The sequence below is a fragment of the Acomys minous genome (genome assembly GCF_964271855.1).
Source record: "Acomys minous genome assembly, chromosome: 7".
NCBI classification, from domain to species: Eukaryota; Metazoa; Chordata; class Mammalia; order Rodentia; family Muridae; genus Acomys; species Acomys minous.
In genome coordinates this window covers 65,246,434-65,259,545 of record NC_140488.1, presented here as the reverse complement: position 1 = coordinate 65,259,545, position 13,112 = coordinate 65,246,434, and positions in this window count along the sequence as shown.

Genomic DNA, 13,112 nt, shown 5'->3' with positions numbered 1-13,112 from the left:
TTACTGGGTAAGTGAAAGTATCAGTGATCTTATCCATCTATGAACTCCACAAATTACAAAACAACTGCCAGGTAAGATGTGTCAACTGATGTCCTAGTGGCACAACTGTTGTGGGAGTAATCAACAAATATCTGGTTTTATATGAGGCTTGATTCACAAAAATAACTCTTTCTTGGTACTATAAACCTGGTTTAAAAAAACCATGGATGAGGAAGACATAAGTCCTAGCTAAATTTAGCTAAATTGTCATGGCTTAAAGCTGCATTCCAAATATCTATATTTATATTCATAGACAAGTGCTACTCTTATCCTTAAATAGAAAAGCTTCTCTTTGCAATAAAAGAGGATTTATAGAGAGATACTTGAGTACTCAAGGTGTGAGAATAAGTGGTGGCTGAATGCTCAAACATAAACAGGCATTTATACAATCTCCTCTAGGGCTTAGGGAATGTTGTGGAAAAAGAGGCAGAAAAAAAACGTAAGAACTGGATGAAAGGGACAAGGACAGTGAAGTACTGTCTTGTGGGCAGCATACAGGCAATGTGATTATGATATTTCAGTTATTGCTACCTGTAATAGTCCTGAACAAGACAAGGCCTGTCAACAAGAAATCATGGGTTAGGGACAGACTCATGCACTCTTACCTCTCTATATTCATTATTGGCTACTGAAGGTTTTGGAAGGAGAGATAGTATGTTCAGTTACATACTCACTGATGAGCTCGCCAGCTCAAAGGGACAGCTCCTAACCCATACTCTCAAAGATAGCTCTGGTTAGGTTTAGCAAATCATAAGAAACAAATAATTGAGGAGTAACTGAGATGGCTTAGTCAAAACGGTTCTTGATGCCAATGACCTATAACCTGAGTTCAATTGCCAGGCCTAACATGATGGGAGGAGAGAACCAACTCCTGCAAGTTGTCCTCTGGCTACACATACATGCGTTAGCATGTATGCAATATCACCCCTAATAAACAATAAATCAAAATAATGTAATAAAAGACAAGAATAGGGTAAAAGAACATGCAAGGTATGGCAAATGTAGTTGGAATATTCAGAGTGGGTTGGGTACAACAGTAATCAGAATGCATTATATGCATATATGAATTTGTCAAAGAAAAAATTTAATAAAAGTTACCTAAAATTTTTAAAAATGAGTAATCATAGTGATATAACAAAAATTGCATGAAATCAGTATTAAGTTAAATAACTATTTGAAGTATAAAATTAAGCATGAATTAATTTGTAAAAATAAATTAATAATTGTCAAATGGTTTCTGTAAAGTGAGTAGTACAAAAGAAGAATCTCCAAATCTGGATTCTTCTCTCCTGTATTTTCCTTCTTCCCCAGATAAATCTCTCAGAAATACTGTACCCTCTCAAGAACATGCACAGGTGTGTCTCCTAGGTGATTTTTAAAACTGGTCACATTGGCAGTGAAGATTAAACATTACAATTCCTTCTCTTGTCAACTTGACACCCAAACATATAACTTTAAAATTATTTATTTCATTCTTTTTATTCTCTCATACAATCATCTCAATGTGCACTCCCCTTTTCTTCTCCTCTCAGCTCCTCCCCCACACACTTCCCTCTCTCCAGATCCAATGTTTCTCCTGTTTCCATTCAGAAAAGATTCGCTCTCCCCCACTTCACCCCTAGTGATATGAACAAAAAAAAGGTCATGAGTTTGAAAGAGATCAAGGAGGGTTATATGGGAGTATTTGGAGAGAACAAGGGAAGGGGAAATAATGTCATCATATAACTTCAAAAACTAAAAAAAAAACAAAAAACAAAAAACAAAAACCAGTTGTAAAATTTTCATGTCTTTCTAACATTCAACATATTTTTTAACTGTGAGCCCCTATAATGTCAAAATCCCCAACCAAACCTAGTTTCATACTTCTAACACACTGACATTCCAAAAGAAAAAAGCAAGACTGAAAGCAAGGAGGGCAAATGTCAAACTCTAAACTTCATGTCATGTCATCTTAGGCTTGTGATGGAATCCTTTAGACTCCAGAGGGCTTAGGTAACTCAATCCTTCCAGCTTTGTTTATAGATGCACACACAGCATCTCTCTTGGGATGGCTTTATTCTATACTATTAGCATCTCTTAGTGGTTGTGGCAGCTCCGACATCCTGACGTCTCCATTACTTAGGCTTCACCTTTACATCATACAGTTGCCAATCAGGGTGTTCCTTGTAGAGAATCCAATCTTGTTATATGATGCTTGACCTCAGTGTCTCTCTGGAACTGTTCTGGAAAACTCTGTTATGCCACTGTTTTTGCTTTCTTCATTCCTACAGTACCACATGGAGACTGCTGCTAAGCCTACTGCCATCTCATGTTGGAGCTTGTTCCCTTTGGTCTAAGGTTGTGTCTGCTTCTGTGAGCTGTGTAATAATGAGGTTTTACATCACAGGGTCCAGGGATGGCTGCAGTGGGACAGCAGCATTGGTGATGGGGGCCAAAAGGAGCTGGTCACTCTTTAGCTCTCTCTCTTTGTACTTAATTTTCAAGCTCTCAGGCTGGTAGCCTTGTTATTTGGGGCCGCTGGTTGGAGTGAAAAACTCTATCTATACTTTAACTCATAAACTTTAGGCTATTCATAGTAAGTTTTCTCAGTAGAACTATAACTAGATACTTCTGTTTATTATGAGTTTAAAACAGTGGTTTTATCTGTATGCTCATTATGAGTTCATAGTCGAGGTTTGACGTTTTTCTTATTTCAAATGTACATGTTATTTGATCAAACCAATAGTTTTATGTCAAGGTTTTTCTAAGAAACAGGTGTCTGTCTTGTCTTGTATATCTACTTATTCTTTGTTTCTATATTTATAGGGTCTTTCTTATCGTGGTGCATATCTGGGCCTTATCCTTGGACTAAGCCTAGAATGAATATATTTCCTTGATTATTAATTTGTTTCAGTTTTGTTTTTCTTCTAAATGTAATTCACATGGAAGTTCACAGGGCTCCTAACAGATTTTGATACATGGCAGGAAGGTTTTTTAAAAATTACTTGAATCAATTCAGAAATTCTATTAATTCACCATCAGGAGTATGAAATCATCATTTTGTTTAAACAGCTCTATGCCATGAACATACATCTTTAATATAATCTGCAGAGAATCTGCCCAATAGAGTGAAGCAATAAGCAGTGAGGGTCTCTGCCATGTCAGATACATGAGACAAGCATGGAAAGGCAGTATAGCAACAGTAAGAAGTCTCAATGCAAAATCCCTAGGGCTTTGCCTAAACCAGGGATATACCCATTCCTCAGCTGTGCAAAAATGAGTGGGCTGCCTCCAGGAAGCTCATTTGCTTGCTTTTGTCAATCCAGCATATAATAGTTCCCAGCAGAGATGACAGTGGTGCAACACTTGATCTGTCAGAAAACTGCTTTCTCAAAGGATTTTCCAACCAGAGAATTGGCAGAATATTTGCTTGGTTAGAGATATCCCAAGATACTTTTGAAGCTATTGTGAAAGACATTATCTGATTTCTTTCTTAATCTATCATTTGTGAGTAGACATGCTTCTTGTTTTTATGTGTTAAATTTGTGTCTTGCTATTTGGCTGAACGTGTTTGTCAGCTGTAAGGATATCCTAGTGAAGCTTTTAGGATCTATTATGTGTAAATTCATATTACCTGCAAATAAAGATAGTTAAATTCTTCCTTTCCTATTTGTATACCCTTGATCTCCTTCATTTGTCTAAGTATTGTACTGAATAGATGTGGAGAAAGCGGATATCTCCATGTCCTGTTGCCGATTTTACTGGAAATGCTTTGATTTTCTCTCCATTTAGGTTGATGTTGGCTGTGGGTTTACTGTAAATTGCCTTTATTATGTTAAGGTATGTCCCTTATATCCCTAGTATTTTTAGAACTTTTATCATGAAAGGATGTGGGATTTTATCTAAAGCCTTTTCAACACCGAATTATATGGTTATATGAATTTTGTCTTTCAGTTTCTTTATTTGGTGCATTACATTTGTTGATTTATGTATGCTGGGCCATCTCTGTATCTCTGGACAAAGCCTACTTGATTGTGGTGGATAAACTTTTTTATGTGCTCTTGGATTTAGTTTGCAAGTGTTGTATTGTATTGATAATTTTTACATCTATGATCATAAGGGAAATTGGTCTGTAATTTTTGTTGGGTCTTTGTATGGTTTAGGTATCAGTGTAATTGTGGCTTTCTGAAAAGAATTAGGCAGTGTTCCTTCTGTCTCATTTTGCAGAATAATTTTTTTCTGAGGGTGTGGTAGAGCTAAATCATTCTGGTCCTAGACCTTTCGGGCTTGGGAGACTTTAACTACTGCTTCTATTTCACTATGTGTTATGTGTCTCTTTAAAATACTAATCTGATCTTGATTTAAGTTTGGTATGTTGCATAGATCAAGAAAGTTTTCAATTTCCTTAAAGGTTTTCAGTTTGGGTGAGTAAAACCATTTAAATTATGTCCTTATGATTGGTTGGATTTCTTTCTTGTCTGTTGTATGCCCGCCTTTTCATCTTTAATTCTGTTAATTTGGATCTTCTCCCTCTCTGTCTTTTGGTTTATTGAGCTAAGGTTTTATCAATTATTGTTTTTTCTCAAAGAGCCTACTTTTTAATTCATTCATTCTATGTATTATTGTATTGTTGTTTCTATTTATTGAGTTCAGCCTTGAGTTTGAGTATCTTCCCATCTATTCCATTTGAGTGTTATTTATTCTTTTTGTTCTAGAGCTTTCATGTGTGTCATTAAATTACTAATATGAGCTCTCTCTAATTTTTATTTTTTATTTTTTAATTTTTATTAATTTATTCATATTAACCTCAATGGTTATCCCATCCCTTGTATCCTCCCATTCCCCCCCCCCCATTTTCCCCCTCCTCCCATCCCCTATGACTGTGACTGCGGGGGACTTCCTCACCCTTTATATGCTCATAGGATATTAAGTCTCTTCTTGGTAGCCTGCTATCCTTCCTCTGAGTGCCACCAGGTCTCCCCATCCAGGGGACGTGGTCAAATATGAGGCACCAGAGTACGTATGAAAGTCAGACCCCACTCGCCACTCAACTGCAGAGAATGTCCTGTCCATTGGCTAGATCTGGGTAGGGGTTTAAAGTTTACCGCAGGTATTGTCCTTGGCTGGTGCCATAGTTTGAGCAGGATCCCTGGGCCCAAATCTGCCTATCATAATGTTCTTCTCAGTGTTTTTTATTGTTAATTTTCTATATTCAAATCTTTTTGTGGATTGTAACATACAGTAATTAAGATTTTTACTATCTTTAAACTGCTTCATGTAGCAAAACATTTTTTCCGTGTAGACTGATAATTTTTAAAGTTTTTACAAACACATCTATTATATATATATATCCTACAGCAAAAAGAACCATGACACAATCAGGAATTATATAAATGTTACATTCATAATGTTTTGATTATTTGTATTTGGCAGCCATGAAAACATCTTTCCTATTTTGGTGAGTCTAAAATTCTGAATATAAATCAATAGCTATCATATCTCATCTCTATCAACTTAAAACTTCTATCTATACCTAAAAACATCTTAACCCCTAAACAATGAAGCCAAATTGTATAGCTAAACTATCTTGTCTTCAACCCCATCAGAGACTGGAGAAGGAATAAAATTAATTACCTGAGTATACATGGAATGCATGTTAGCAGCTTCCCAAATGAAAAGATGACAGAGACAGTTTGCTACCTGAATAGTCACCCAAAAGTCTATATAATGTTGGAGCATCTTATTCAGCCTTCTGGCCCAATATATCTGACAGACATATTTGTGAAGCAGGACCTATTGAGGACTTTCTTACCTTGTCTTGGTAGAGTTTGGCCATCCAATCTGCCTGCATCCAAGCTTGCCCATTTTTAGGCAGAATTCGGTCTGCAGTAGAAATGAGGACATTTTGCCCAGTAGCTGCTTTGCCACATTTGAAGCCATCTCCACAAGGAAGTTCCCCTTGTTGGTTACAGAATCCCTATGAATTATTATTAGATGCCATTCTTCATATGGCATGAATGAAGATTTACAGATGTCTTTTTTTCTGCTCATACAAAGAGGAGAGAACCAGCCTTAATTGTTCTTTGCATCACTCGTACCTTATACATTTATAATTTTAGTACTGTATAATGCTTGTGAAAGATAATATGTTTTCAGAACAAAAGAACTGGACACTAACACTGGATCAGACCTGACAGAATTCATTCCTCTCAACATGCTGGACACTGACATCTTGTATCGCTCCTGCTCTCTAGTGTTTTTTTTGTACACACTTAGTCCTATAAATTTGCCTCTTGAACCAACTTCATTATACCCAATAAATTTGAGTATATAGTATTTTCATTTTCATTCTATTCTTAAATTTTTACATTTCTTTCTTGTCCCATTTTTCATTCAGTAGAGAGCTGTTTGGTTTCCATGAGTTTGTATATTTTTTTAATAATTTTTTTATTAATTTATTCTTGTTCCATCTCAATGGTTATCCCATCGCTTGTATCTTCCCATTTTTCCCTCCCTCCCATTTTCCCCTTATTCCCCTCCCCTATGACTGTTCCTGAGGGTGATTACCTCCCCCTGTATATGCTCATAGGGTATCAAGTCTCTTCTTGGTAACCTGCTGTCCTTCCTCTGAGTGCCACCAGGTCTCCCCCTCCAGGGGACATGGTCAAAGGCAAGGCACCAGAGTATGTGAGAAAGTAACATCCCACTCTCCACTCTACTGTGGAGAGTGTTCTGTCCATTGGGTAGATCTGGGTAGAGGTTTAAGGTTTACTGCCTGTATTGTCCTTGGCTGGTGCCTTAGTTTGAGTGGGACCCCTGGGCCCAAATCTGCCTATCATAATGTTCTACTTGTAGGTTTCTAGGACCCTCTGGATCCTTCTACTCCTTCCCCTATCTTTGGTTAGTTTTGGTTTTAATTCTATTTTGTCATTTATTAAAGTGGCTACATCTGGTTGGGTCTCTTTGGGTCCATTTGCTTGGAGTAACTTTTTCCATCCTTTTAACCTAAGGTGATATCTTGCCTTGATGGTAAGATCTGTTACTTGGGTACAGGAGAAAGATGGATCTGTTTTCTAACCCAGTCCACTATTTTATAGCTTTATATTGAGGAATTAAAGCCATTAATATTGAGAGTAATCAATGAATGGTGTTTATTTATTCCTATTATTTTGTTGTTATGACATGGATTTTTTTTCATTCTTTTTATTTAACTTGGGTGTGTCTAATCTCTTTAGATTGATATTTTCCTTCTAGTGCTTCTGGATTTGAAGATACTGCTTAAAGTTTGTTTTATCAACAATATTATTTTCTCTATTATGATAGACAGCTTTACTGTGTATAATAGTCTGGGTTGGCATCTGTGGTCTCTTAGAGTTTGCATAACATCCATCCAGGTTCTTCTGGCTTTTAGAGTGTCCACTGAGAAGTCAAGAGTTATTCTAGTAGATCTGCCTTTATATGTTACTTGCAGCTTTTAATATTATTTTTTGTTATGTTCATTGAGTGCTTTGAGTATTATATGTCATGGGGAATTTCTGCTCTGGTCTTGTCTATTTTTTCTTCTGTATATTTCTTGTACCTTGATAGGCACCTTCTTCAGGTTAGGCAAATTTTCTTCTATGCTTTTGTTGAAATATTTTCTATGCCTTTGACCTAGGATTCTTTACCTTCCTGTATTTGTAGGAGGGTTTCTTTGTGTGTGGTGGTTTTGTTTGTTTGCTCTAGGGGATCTATGTCTTTCTTGTCTTCAATAAGATTGGTGAGGCTTGTTTCTGAGATTACTATTTGAGTTCCTACCTTGTTATCTCAGTTTGGGTTTTCTTTAGTGATTCTGCTTTTTTATCTTGAACTGTTTTCAATATTTCTTCTCTTGTTTCTTTGTGTTTTCATAGACTTCATTAATAAACTTACTAGTTGTATCAGTGTCCTGTGGTATTATAAAAATTATCATAAAAATGGTTTACATTCCAGAATTATTCTCTTAGTTCTATAGATTCTGATCTGATAATGTATCTCACTAAGCTAAAAAGTAGATATTGGCACAGCTATATTGCATGTGAAGAAATATTTTTCTAGGTTTCACAAGATATTAGTGACTGCCTATATTTCTTGGCTCTTAGTTCTTCCTTCCATTTTCAAAGCCTGTAACAATGGGCTTTCTTTCACCCTTCCTTCCTTTTTCTCCTTCATTAATTGAAACAGGGCCTCATTATGTAGTATAGGCTGGCCTTGAACTCATAGTCACCTTTTCTCATTCTTCCCAATGTTATAATCACAGGTATATGCTGCTGTACCTGGCTTTAATAATTATTCATTAAAATAACATATGTAAGTTTAAAAGTTGAAAAATATGGACACTAGTATAATCTTTCTAGGGGCTATTTTAGTCCTGCATAACAACATTTACTTATGTTTCCTTTGTGGAGGTGAGGAAACATGTAGCTATTCCTCAAATTTGTGAAAGTTGGACTTCATGACCTCCCTTATTCCCTAATCAACCTCTCTCTTTATGTCTCTCTGTTGCTTCATCTCCAATATCCTTGTATATATAGTCTTTAACTTAATTTCTCTTTTTATTCTCCCTGTCTCTAGCTAACTTCCTGGGTCATTCTATCTCCACAAATACTCTATCATAGTAATAAAATATTGACACTGTTCAGTTTTTTTAAATTTCATGACCTTAACTAGGTCATGTAGTTTGAATGTAGCATCTGCTCAGATACAATGGGTACAAGAAAGAATGAGTAATTATATTGGTTTTCTAAAATATTATACTATAAATATATTTTTTCTTTAAAAATATAAAATAAAATAAATTTCTTTACCCAAACTAGTATACTGACATACTAACCAAATTCTAATAAAATAACAGTGCCTTTCTCCAGGATCTAAGATTCACAACAAAGTATCACTAATGTGTAAATTACTGATGATGATGTTATTCTTCAATATTTTCTTAATCCCCTGGGATATGGAATGAAGAAAAAATTGTCAGCTCAATTGCAATGTAATTGATCTCTAACCTCTGGTCTTTCTACTTCTAAAATATATCTCAAATATGTCCCATTTAACATCTTTATCAGTATCTGTGCTTTCATTATTTTTGTCTAAGAAACTGCCATCTATTGCCTAGACAACTTTAAGAGAATACTAGTTGTTTTCCCCATAGCCACACCTACCTACATCCATTCTTATTGCCATGTTACACTTAGTATTTTATCATGCAAATTGAATATCATTATATCTGCCATTGAATTATTTACTATATCCAACTTACCCTAGAGTAAAGCTTTGAATTCCTTTTAAATGTTTGACTTTTAAGACTCCAAGATATAATCTCTGAATTTTTTGTTTCTTTTCATCTCTGTTTATATTGATATCTATCAAGCATATTTATGCCTGTTAAAAATAACATTTATATAATATTTTCCACAAGACAGTGTGAAATGCTTTGCATTCATTCATTTATGACAGTCTTATGACATCTCTATGAGAAGAGTGTTAGTATTTTTCCAATTATGAATGAGAAATTACATCATAATATGTAGCCCAAGACCATACAAAGTGTCAAACCAGAATTATTCTTATAATTATTCTGACTCAAGCATATGCTTCTATTGTAGTGTGTACTTTCTCTTTTCTTTACATACCACTCTTGTTCACACTTTTTATTCAAGACCTACTAGACTTAATTTTTTTGCAGGGGGGATCTTCATATATGTTATAGATTTTTAGATAAATAGATTAAAATTACCTTCAGATGCTTCTGTGCATGATGTAGCAATCCTAGACAAATGTCTAAACTGGGCCTGCCCTAGAAGAGCTTCCTGTGAAAGTCATGAGGCCCAGAATAAAAACAGACTTCAACTTGATAATAGTTTCTGTGGCTCATTTTGAGAGATATATAGGGTCAGACCTGGGAAACAGGGCTTCTGCAGGTCTTTAACACAAAATCAAACTCTAGTTGGTTCCTTTAGGCCTAAGCAGTAATATACTCTGAGTGTTTAGTGTATTGCTTCCACTGCTAAGGCTGGTCTAAGAAAAGTCTGGGCAGTTGTGTTTTCTATATTCTGATGAGGTCTCAACAGACCGAGTTTTCTACTGTGAGTATTCACATCAAAGTGGGAACAGATACAGGATAACCAAAGGCATAATCTAGACATAGAAGATAATGTTTGCACAATAATTAGTAGACAGCATAGATCTGTGATTGTTCCATTTCTAGTTTCTATACTTACTCAGTTGTGTAATACTGGGCAAGTAACAGCTAGTATGTTACCATTTCATGCTGTCTACAGCAATCATAGTAATAAGTATTTCATGAATTTGTTATATGAAATGAAATGAGGCATGCAAAAACACTTAAAAGAGTGCTCAGAAAATACCAAATTGCCAATTAATCATAACTACTCTTTACTTTTACCAAATATAGCAACAGGGCTGTTGAAAACAATGGTTTCTTCTGTAAACACAATTTGCATTAGAAGGCACAAGTCCCATGCTTGTTTGATTATATCTACCTCAACTGACTTTTCCAAACTTTCCCCCTGCTTCTTTCTCTCTTCTTTCCAAATATGATTTTTCTTTTGACATATGCCCCTTTGACTGTCTAATTTAATGATGCAATTATGACATCAGGCCTCTTTGTTGACTCTTAAATCTGTGTCACAGTGGGAAAGTGTAATTTCTAATTGCTTGCTGTTGGGTGCAACAATGAGTTTAGTTTGTTTTTATGATACTATCACGCATATTTACAAGTCTTTATAGCACTTGTTCCTTCTGACTACAGGAGAGAGACAAAATATGTCAAAGACATTCATATGCTAATGGAGTAAGTACTCTAAGAAAACAAATCACTAGAGAAGTTGCACTGGATTTGTTATTTAGTGCAACAGATGGAACCTAATATTTCACACATGTTAGGTAAGGTCTTTACCAATGAACTACAATGGAATACTCCACTTTACACTACTTTTCTAATCAGAATTTCATAGATAAGATTATTTAAAGTTTGCATACAATAGTTATTTTGGAAGTATCATTAAAACAGTATTGACCTTATATACAATGCTGATCATGCTGATCTCTGAGGGGTTATTTATCCCTGTGGGGTTTTAATACATTTATTATTTTATTTAGGTAGGTATTTTGGATATTTAAGATATCTGCCTTCATACCATTTGTTTAATATACTTTATCCACAAGATTTGTATTACTTATAATCTATAAAGTTTGGAGAACTTGGTAAGTGCCTAGATAGGAATGTTTTTAGACTAGAAAAAAGGTACTTTAAGTAAGGCAATAGAGACAATATGAGATGCCAGATGAGGCCAAGAGGTTCAGAAAAATGTCATAGGTCCAATGAAGGATACACCAAGCTCTCAGTTTCCTTCTCTGTAAAATTAATGTGTAAAACTAACCATTTCACCACGTAAGCCAAATCCTGAATGGAAGACCCAAGATAAGGAGACTATGTATTTCATATGGTAGTCAGGGTGATTAAATGAGATAAGACATGCAAAGTACTTAAAACAGCTCAGAAAAAAAGTAGCCAACTAAGCATATGTGCAATGGTCTATTATAAAATTGAGGTTATAGTAAATGAAATGTTGTGGATAATGGTGTAGAAAACAGCTTATATCTAGAAGAACAATTAAAAGAACCTATGCTTCTGGACATGGGAAGAAAAAACCCCAGAACAAAAACAAAGTCATGAAAGGTTGCTATCAAATTGTCAGACCAGTGTTATCAGCACAGATCAACAAGACACAAACTAGATACTGGGCCCACCATCCTTTGGGGAAGAAATTTCCTACATACATAGTGCCTAGAGTTTAAAATAGAAACTCAGAATAATTTCCCACATATTGGCAGGCTTGACTCTATGATAAAAAGTGAATTACTTGAAAATAATGGATAAAAAGACTAGGTACAGTAGCATATACCTTTAATCCCAGCACTGAAGGAAAGCCGACTGCTGTGAGTTAAATGCTAGTCTGGTCTACATAAGAAGTTCCAGGAAAGCCCGGGATGTGTAAAGAGGCCCTGTATAAAAAACAACAATAAGAAAATGGATTACAGGACCAAGATAATTCTAGGTAATGATCATCAAAGCAATTGTTTTGCCAAGGAATACAGATGAACTTGGAAGAAAAACTATTACCTAAATAGGTGTTACAAGGACTGAAAAATGACCAGATCTTATTTCCAAAAATAAAATAATTTTCTTTCTTTTTATTCATACATTTTCTCTCTGACATTTTATATATTATATATAATGCTTTTTGGTTACTCTCTCTCCATTTATTGTTTCCTTCCACCTCACTGTAGGACTTCTGCATACGTTTCTTACACATCTCTTTTCCTATCAGTAAACTTTTTCCTTTGATGAGTATGAAGTCTCCCTCCATACGTCTTCTGACTCATTTTGGTCTGGATTATGTGTTTTCAGATAGCTATATGTTCTTGTTTCTTAGTTCCATTTGCATAGAACACTGTTCCTCATTCTTTACCATACGACACTATCTGTCCTTGATACTGAGGCATATTTCTTGAGGGTAACAAAATGATGAATCTTAATTTCTTATTCAGTCTTCCATTTTGTGTCTTTTTATAATAAAGTAGAAACTATTAATATTCAGCTTTATTTTTAAATGTGTTAATTTATGTCATTTTGGTGATTTTCTGTTTTTATTTCCTCACATGTATTTTGACTAATTGTCCTGGATTTTTTAAAAAAATCTTTTCCTGTGACCCCTCAGGTCTGGTTATCTTTCTATTAAGTTTTAAGTACTGCCTCCAGTATTCTCTGTAGTTCTAGTTTAGTTATCTTAAATTCCTTTAGGTTGTTTTTGTCCTAGTTTAGTTATTAGGTTGTCTTTGTCCTAAATTTTTTTTTATTTCACATTCATTTATAAAAGGTTGCCTTGCTGTGTGTAGTATTCTTAGTTATTGGTTGTGCTACGCTGGACCACCTGGGATCCCTTCCTTGCTCCAGTGGCTTTTCCAGCCAAACTAACAAACTTGGGCCTGATATGGATCTGTTGGGAAGCCCCCTCTAAAACCCAGAACACTCTTTAACTCACCCACCTCAA